The following is an 8,393-nucleotide window of genomic DNA, read 5'->3' as shown; positions in this document are numbered from 1 at the left end:
TGTTTTAACTTTTGCCAGTGTAGAGTACGCTGGTGTCGTTATCCTATTTATATGTGCTTCAGGAGATAGATTAGGTGTTACGTCCACGCCCAGGTCTCTTCTCGCGTCGTCACAGGTAGGCAGTTCCCCTTCATTGTGTACTGTCCCTTTGGTCTTCTATCACCCAGTTCCATTTCCATAACTTTACATTTGCTTGTGTTGAACTCCAGTAGCCATTTCTCTGACCATCTCTTGCAACCTGTTCAGGTCCTCTTGGAGGATTCTGCAATCCTCATCTGTCACAACTCTTGTCATCAACTTTGCATCATCCACGAACATCGACATGTAGGACTCTACTTCTGTAAACATGTCGTTAACATATATTATTAGAAACAGAATTGGTCCCAGCACCGATCCTTGTGGTACTCCACTCGTTATTGTTCGCCAGTCCGACTTCTCACCCCTTACCGTAACTCTTTGGCTTCTTCCTGTTAGGTAGTTCCTTACCCATGCTAGGGCTTTTCCTCCCGACCCCCGCCTGCCTCTCGAGCTTGAACAGAAGTCTCATGTGCGGTACTGTATCAAAGGGTTTTTGCCAGTCCAGAAATATGCAGTCTGCCCAACCTTCCCTGTCATGACTTATCCTCGTTATTTTATCATAGAATTCCAAAAGGTTTGTTAGGCACGATTTCCCTTTCCAGAACCTATGCTAATGTTTGTTCACAAACCTAACGTTCTCCAGGTGTGCAACAACAGGTGTGATTTATCTGTTTAATAAATGAATAAAAAATTATATAAATGTGTATACTTTTCCCCAATTATAAATCTTTTAAATATGTCATGTCTAGCTTCCCTATGGTGAGTAAGCAGAGTGCGGGCGGGTGGGTGAACGTGGGTGGGCGGGCTTGTGGGTGAACGTGGGTGGGCGGGCTTGTGGGTGAACATGGGTGGGCGGGCTTGTGGGTGAACGTGGGTGGGCGGGCTTGTGGGTGAACGTGGGTGGGCGGGCTTGTGGGTGAACGTGGGTGGGCGGGCTTGTGGGTGAACATGGGTGGGCGGGCTTGTGGGTGAACGTGGGTGGGCGGGCTTGTGGGTGAACGTGGGTGGGCGGGCTTGTGGGTGCGTGTGCGTTACCCTGAGTGTTTGTCAGGTCGCTCTCTCGTGTAGGATGGTACTGGGGTGTCTGCAAATTGATTACACCACTCTCTGGTTACCCCATGAAATGGATACCCAATTATCGCTGTGGTGAATGACGGGCGGCCCGGTGGACGTGTACTTTAAGATTGTGATAGTCCAGATGACTTTAACACGAGGAGCACCAACCTTGTGAGGGAGGCGGGGCTGCCCGGGGCGGAGCGGGGCACCAGGGGCGAGGTGTAGTCAGTTGACAGGGCCAGGGGAATCCATTAGGAACCGTGCGACCGTTGCGTGTGGGTGCGGGAGGAGAGGAGAAAGTGAAAAGTGGTCTGTCATTAGCTGTTCCTTCATCCTGTCTTAAGTCAAAAGAGAGACGGACAGGGAGGACGGCCACGTTTGGTGAGAGAGAAATACTACAACTTTAGTGCTGGTGTTAGACGTACAGATTCTGAAGGTAAGTTAATGTACATTTGTTCTGTCTGTTTACTATACTACTACTACTACTACTACTACTATCTTTAGTCATTTACTATTACCCCTATCTATCTATCTTTTTCCTCTATTTCAGTACTATATGCTATCCACTCTTCTTATTTACTCTCGTCTTATATTCTAATTTAATCTTTCTTTCCACCTTCATATTTTCCTTCCTTTTTACAATATTTACCCCCCCCCCTCCTCCTTGCACAATCATGCCCATGTACTCTATCTTATCTCACTTCTTCAAAAAAGGAACTTCCTACGCATCGTACACTTCCATTTTTTTTCTCTAAATGATCCTTCTGATATTTTCTATGCACGAACTATTTTTGATACTTGGACGAATAATTTTGGTATATTTTTCTGCATCTTTTTATTTCGCTCATATATCACATTTGAAACATTACAATATTTCACTCTATCATTCTTTTGCAATCTTGTAACATTTTTGCCGCATCTTCCTACCTCTTGCAACATTCATCATCTTGATTCTTCTTGCTACATTCATCTTCATCAACGTTTCTAACCCTTACAATGCTGCACGCAATGATGCAGCACAATGGAGGGGACTCTCATAGCCCCCTTTTATCCTACTGATGACTCTGGTCCATGCACGAGAGACACTGACCTGGGTGCCAGGGGTTGATGCCTCTGACGTCACACTATGATTGAAGCTCATAGCTACTTTATTGCCAAAATAAATTATTGCAACTAGAATTCAGAAGCGTTTTCGTTGATGCTGCAATTTTTAAAATCATCTTCGTACTTATACACTGGAATATTTTTATCCCTTGCAACAACCTAATTAAAACTAAAAATATTTAAGGCATATCTTTGCAAATTTAAAGCTGACTGCAACCACTGTGTGACCTTATGTAGGCATATGGTCATTGTACCATCATAGTCCAATCTGACACACACACACACACACACACACACACACACACACACACACACACACACACACACACACACACACACACACACACACACACACACACACACACACACACACACATAGGGGCCTGGTAGCCTGGTGGATAGCGCACAGGACTCGTAATTCTGTGGCGCGAGTTCGATTCCCGCACAAGGAAGAAACAAATGGGCAAAGTTTCTTTCACTCTGAATGCCCCTGTTACCTAGCAGTAAATAGGTATGTGGGAGTTAGTCAGCTGTCACGGGCTGCTTCCTGGGGTGTGTGTGTGTGTGTGTGGTGTGGAAAAAAGCAATTAGTAAACAGTTGATTGACAATTGAGAGGCGGGCCGAAAGAGCAAAGTTCAACCCCTGCAAACACAACTAGGCATATACAACTAGGTGAATACACACACACACACACACACAGACACATACACACACACACACACATGACCTAGACAGACTGAGTGAATGGTCCAACAAATAGCTGTTGAAGTTCAACCCAAGCAAATGCAAAATTATGAAACTAGGCAGTGGAAACAGGAGGCCAGACACAGAATTCAGAATAGGAGATGAAGTACTTAATGAAACGGACAGAGAGAAAGATCTAGGAGTTTATATCACACCAAACCTGTCTCCTGAAGCCCACATTAAAAGAATAACGTCTGCGGCATACGTGAGGCTGGCTAACATCAGAACAACGTTCAGGAACCTGTGTAAGGAATCATTCAGAATTTTGTACACCACATATGTAAGACCAATCCTGGAGTATGCGGCCCCAGCATGGAGCCCGTACCTTGTCAAGCACAAGACGAAGCTGGAAAAAGTTCAAAGGATAAACAACAGTAAACAGTAAACAAGGATAAACTATTCAACACTGGTGGTACACGAACAAGGGGACACAGGTGGAAACTGAGTACCCACATGAGCCACAGGGACGTTAGAAGGAACTTTTTCAGTGTCAGAGTAGTTAACAGATGGAATGCATTAGGCAGTGATGTGGTCGAGGCTGACTCCATACACAGTTTCAAATGTAGATATGATTGAGCCCAGTAGGCTGAGGAATCTGTACACCAGTTGATTGACAGTTGGGAGGCGGGACCAAAGAGCCAGAGCTCAACCCCCGCAAGCACAAATAGGTGAGTACAAATAGGTGAGTACACACACACAGTGTCAGAGTAGCAGACAAATGGAATGCATTAGGAAGTGATGTAGTGAAGGCTGACTACATACACAGATTCAAGTGTAGATATGATAGAGCCCATTAGGCTCAGGAACCTGTACATTAATTGTCTGACAGTTGAGAGGCGGGACCAAAGAGCCAGAGCTCAACCCTCGCAAGCACAATTAAGTAAGTACAATTAGGTAAGTACACAGACTGGGATAACAAGGAACCGCATGGAGGCGAGGATACGTGGAGAGCCAAACTATTGGAGGTGGTGACTAGAAACTTTTTAAGCCAACATGTCAGGGAACCCACAAGGATGAGAGGAAATGATGAACCAGCGAGACTCGACCTGGTCCTCATTCTGAATGATTCCGACATAAGAGAAATCGGTTTCGAGGCCCCAGTAGGAATGAGCGACCACAGTGTACTGACGTTTGAGTACCTGGTTGAAGAGGGGTAATGAACTCGAGGAGGGATACTGAAAACAAAAGGCTGGCATTCCGAAAGTGAAACTATGAGGAGATAAGAAAATTCCTAACAGATATAAAATGGAAAACAGAGCTCAGGGGTAAGACGGCAAAAGACATGATGGAATACATCACGTAGAAGTGTAAGGAGGCAGCAAACAAGTTTGTCCCGGTCCAAAAGGAAAACAATGAAGATAAAGATGAAAAACCCATGGTTTAATCAGAGATGTAGGCTAGCTAATCAGCAAAGTGGAGAAATTATAGAAATAACAGGGCACTTGAGAGCAGAGAAAGATACCAGAATGCCAGGAATGAATGTGTCAGGATGAGAAGAGAGGCAGAAGGGCAATACGAAAATGACATCGCAAGCAAGGCAAAGACTCAATCTAAATTGCTGCACAGCCACATCACGAGAAAAACAACAGTAAAGGAGCAGGTAATGAAATTAAGGATAGTGGCAGACGGATTCACTACAAACGACAAGGAAGTGTGCGAGGAACTGAATAAGAAATTCCAGGTCTTCACTTTAGAGCAAGGAGAAGCTCCAGAGATAAGAGAGGGAGTTATTAACCATGAACCACTAGAAGAGTTTTAGATTATCAGTGGGGAAGTAAGGAAGCTTTTACTAGAGTTGGATGTGACAAAAGCCTTAGGCCCAGATAGAATCTTCCCTTGGATACTTAAGGAAGGAGCAGAATCACTGTGCCTGCCACTCTCCATAGTGTATAACGAATCACTGGCAACAGGGGAACTGCCTAGAATTTGGAAAGCGGCTAATGTAGTCCCGATATACAAGAAGGGTGATAGACAGGAGGCACTGAACTACAAGCCAGTGTACCTAACCTGCATACCATGCAAGCTGATGAAGAAGATTGTGCGAAAAAAGTTAGTGGAACATCTGGAGCGAAAGAACTTTGTAACACAGCATCAACATCGGTACAGGGATGGCAAGTCCGGCCTCACAGGATTAATTGAATTCTACGACCAGGCAACAAAAATCAGGTAAGAAAGAGAGGGGTGGGCAGACAGCATATTTTTGGATTGCCAGAAAGCCTTGACACAGTACCACACAAGAGGCTAGTGAAAAAGCTGGAGATGCAGGCAGGAGTGAAAGGGAAGGTACTCCATTGGATAAGGGAGTACCTAAGCAACAGAAGACAGCAAGTCACTGTAAGGGGTGAGGTCTCCGATTGGCGAGACGTCACAAGTTGAGTCCCGCAGAAGTCAGTCTTTGGACCAATATTGTTTCTGATATATGTAAACGATCTCCTAGAGGGTATAGAATCCTTCCTCTTACTGTTTGCTGATGATGCAAAAATTATGAGGAGGATTAAAACAGAGGATGATAGTTGGAGGCTACAAGATGACCTAGACAGACTGAATGAATTGTCCAACAAATGGCTGCTAAAGTTCAACCCAAGTAAATTTATTTATGTATTTATTTATTATTTACTAGCTGTACCCGCCACGCGTTGCTGTGGCTCAGTCTGGTTAAATGGAAAAGAAAGAAAAGAGAAAGAGCACGTTTCTAATATGTTAATTTCACAATGCTTGTGGGTATACAATACTTTTTGTTGTTCCATTGTCTGGGGAGATATTGAGATTGCCTGGTTTTCTGACTCTAGAACACGCAACATATTACTGTCCATGTGAGAAGCAATCCGTGTCTAGATATAAACTGTACAATTCTAAAGATTGGCCCTGAGCTTTGTTGATGATGATTGCAAACGCCAATCGAATTGGAAATTACAATCTCTTAAATTGAAATGGTATATCTGATGGAATCATAGGAATGCGAGGAATGAGGACATCTTCACCTTTGAAAGGTCCTGTCAAGATTGTTGCTTCTACGACGTTGCTGATTATTTTTTTACTGCAAGCCACGTGATATTGCAAAGTTTTGGTTGGTTGATATTTCACAACATGATAATTTGCACGCCGATTTTCAATTGCAGTATGTGCGGTGGTATCCCTGGCAGATCGAGTGAATTAAAAAATTCGGTTTGGATAATTAACCGCTTCATCTGTTTCCACAACAATGTCGACGGACTTGTATGTGACTTCCTCGCTTTGAATGTAAGACTGAATAATATTGCTAAGTTCGTAGACGTCTTTGTTCTTAGTCGCAAGAATAGTTCGTTCACTCAGCCAATCGTGATCTTTATAATTGGTCTGAATATTGGGAAATACTTTTTCAACCAATTCCTCTTTTGACGTCACTAAATTGCCGAAGTTATGACGCTGAGGTCAGATCAACCGACTCGTTTCCGTTCCCAATTTCCAGAAATTGATGTGAGAATATCTCAGCTGATGGATCGTTTTGCAGATGGACACTCAAATTTGTAGTTAATTTTAACGTCTTTACGTGACGCCACAAAGTACAGTATTTCAGTCTAGCATTTATTTCGTCCGCTGGTGTCGATCGAGGAATTACGGGTAATGTTTGCCTGAAATCTCCTGCAAGCAATATTAATGCATTCCCAAATGGTCTGATGTTTCCACGCAAATCTTGCAATGATCGATCAAGAGCCTCGAGCGACTTTTTGTTGTCCATTGTCCATTAATCACAAACAATAAGTTTGCATTTCTGCAATACTTTTCCCATGCCGGATGCGTTGGAAATGTTGCACGCGAGAGTTTCAATGAATTTCATGTTCAATGTCAATTTCATAGCCGAATGAGCCGTTCTTCTACCTGGTAGCAATGTTGCAGCTATTCAGGACGATGCAAGAGCTAAGGCTATGCCAGTTTGGGTTCGAATTGCTGCCATAATCAATCTAATTATGAAGGTTTTACCAGTTCCTCCTGGCGCGTCTAAGAAGATTTCTCCATGCCCGTTACTGACAGTTTGAAATATTTGATCGTAAATGTCTTTTCGCTCAAGCGTTAGCTTAGGAATATTTGATTGCATATAAGACAACAGATCACCCGTGTTGTGATTTTGTTCACGACGCAATTCTACATCGAACGAAGCAACAGCAGATCGATTCGGTGATGGCATTCCCAATTGATTGAGAACTTTGTTCGCAATTTCTAAGCACAAATCCTCAATCATTATCAACGCTTCGCTGTAGACTTCTGCTGTGAAATCCATGTTCATATTTGAATTTTCCTTACGTATTCGACTGACAATATCTTAAGCTAAGTACGATTTATAGTTCTCACATAGGTCTGTTGGAGATGAAGGAGAGCAGGCGGTCAATATGATTGCAAACAAGGCACGAACTTGATTTAGATGTAACGTGTTTGACGCGTCATTAATGCATACATCCCAGTGTCTGTCGTTCTCCAATAAATACAGAGCTTGACATGCACTACGGAAAGTAACATGTGTAACGCCGATGACAAATCTCAATTGCTGGAAAGACGTTGGACCGGGCACATTTACCAACAGCATACGAAGAAAGAAGCATTCATCCTGATTAGGATGCACGGTGTACGGTCTGCCTATCGTAGTTTATTTGAATATGCCAGGTTGTCCGTCGACTTGCTCACCTCTTCTGCGTCGTTCAAATGATTTTCTACTCGTATTCCATATGTAATTCGGAGGCACTACCGAATACAGCAGTGTTTTCGCAAATGCGTCATTCTGACATATCGTTAAGAAAGAAGTTAATGTTGTAGGCGGTGGATTCATAGCTATTTGTAGCACATTTGCAGCTGTGAAATATATGCGTTGTTCATTTTACTGTTTTAAAAAACAAAACAAAATAAAACAAATTCTAACGAAATATATCAATTAAAACGCAGATCAATCGACACAGCTCAATTCCACCGCCAATTGCACTGAAAAATAAGAACAGTTAAAAATACGAAATGAAAAACAAATAAAAAATAAAATATAAACTATATTCACGAAATGAAAGGTATGGTAAACAACACAGCTCAAGGTATGGTAAACAACACAGCTCAAGGTATGGTAAACAACACAGCTCAATTCCAATGCAATGTTACACAAAATAATTAAGTCAAAATGAAAATTAATCGAAATCTACGAAAATTCAATTTATCAATGCAATCGGAAACATTGAAATGGAATCGTAACATATTTAGTAGAACCTGTGTTGCTATTACGTGCAACAGATGGCGCTGTTTTTCAAGAAAAGCATGTTTATACCTTTAATCAGATGTGGCATCTATATAGTAGGTACATCAAAAAACACGCGAATTCGAAAGGAACTTTGTGTCAAAATTTCAAAGCAATTGGTGAAGAACTTTCGGAGATTACAATGTGTGTCGCTCTTAC

The 8,393-nt window shown here is 42.6% G+C and overlaps 1 pseudogene; it reads left to right on the top strand.

The window, feature by feature from the left end:
• Window positions 1-1,432: 1,432 nt before the first annotated feature.
• Window positions 1,433-8,393, top strand: part of LOC138353725 (juvenile hormone esterase-like) — a 67,332-nt pseudogene continuing 60,371 nt past the window's right edge.

This window comes from Procambarus clarkii, chromosome 59, assembly GCF_040958095.1.
Source record: "Procambarus clarkii isolate CNS0578487 chromosome 59, FALCON_Pclarkii_2.0, whole genome shotgun sequence".
Taxonomy (NCBI): domain Eukaryota; kingdom Metazoa; phylum Arthropoda; class Malacostraca; order Decapoda; family Cambaridae; genus Procambarus; species Procambarus clarkii.
The sequence above is the reverse complement of the archived record's forward strand: the minus strand, read 5'-3'. Positions and strand labels throughout refer to the sequence as shown.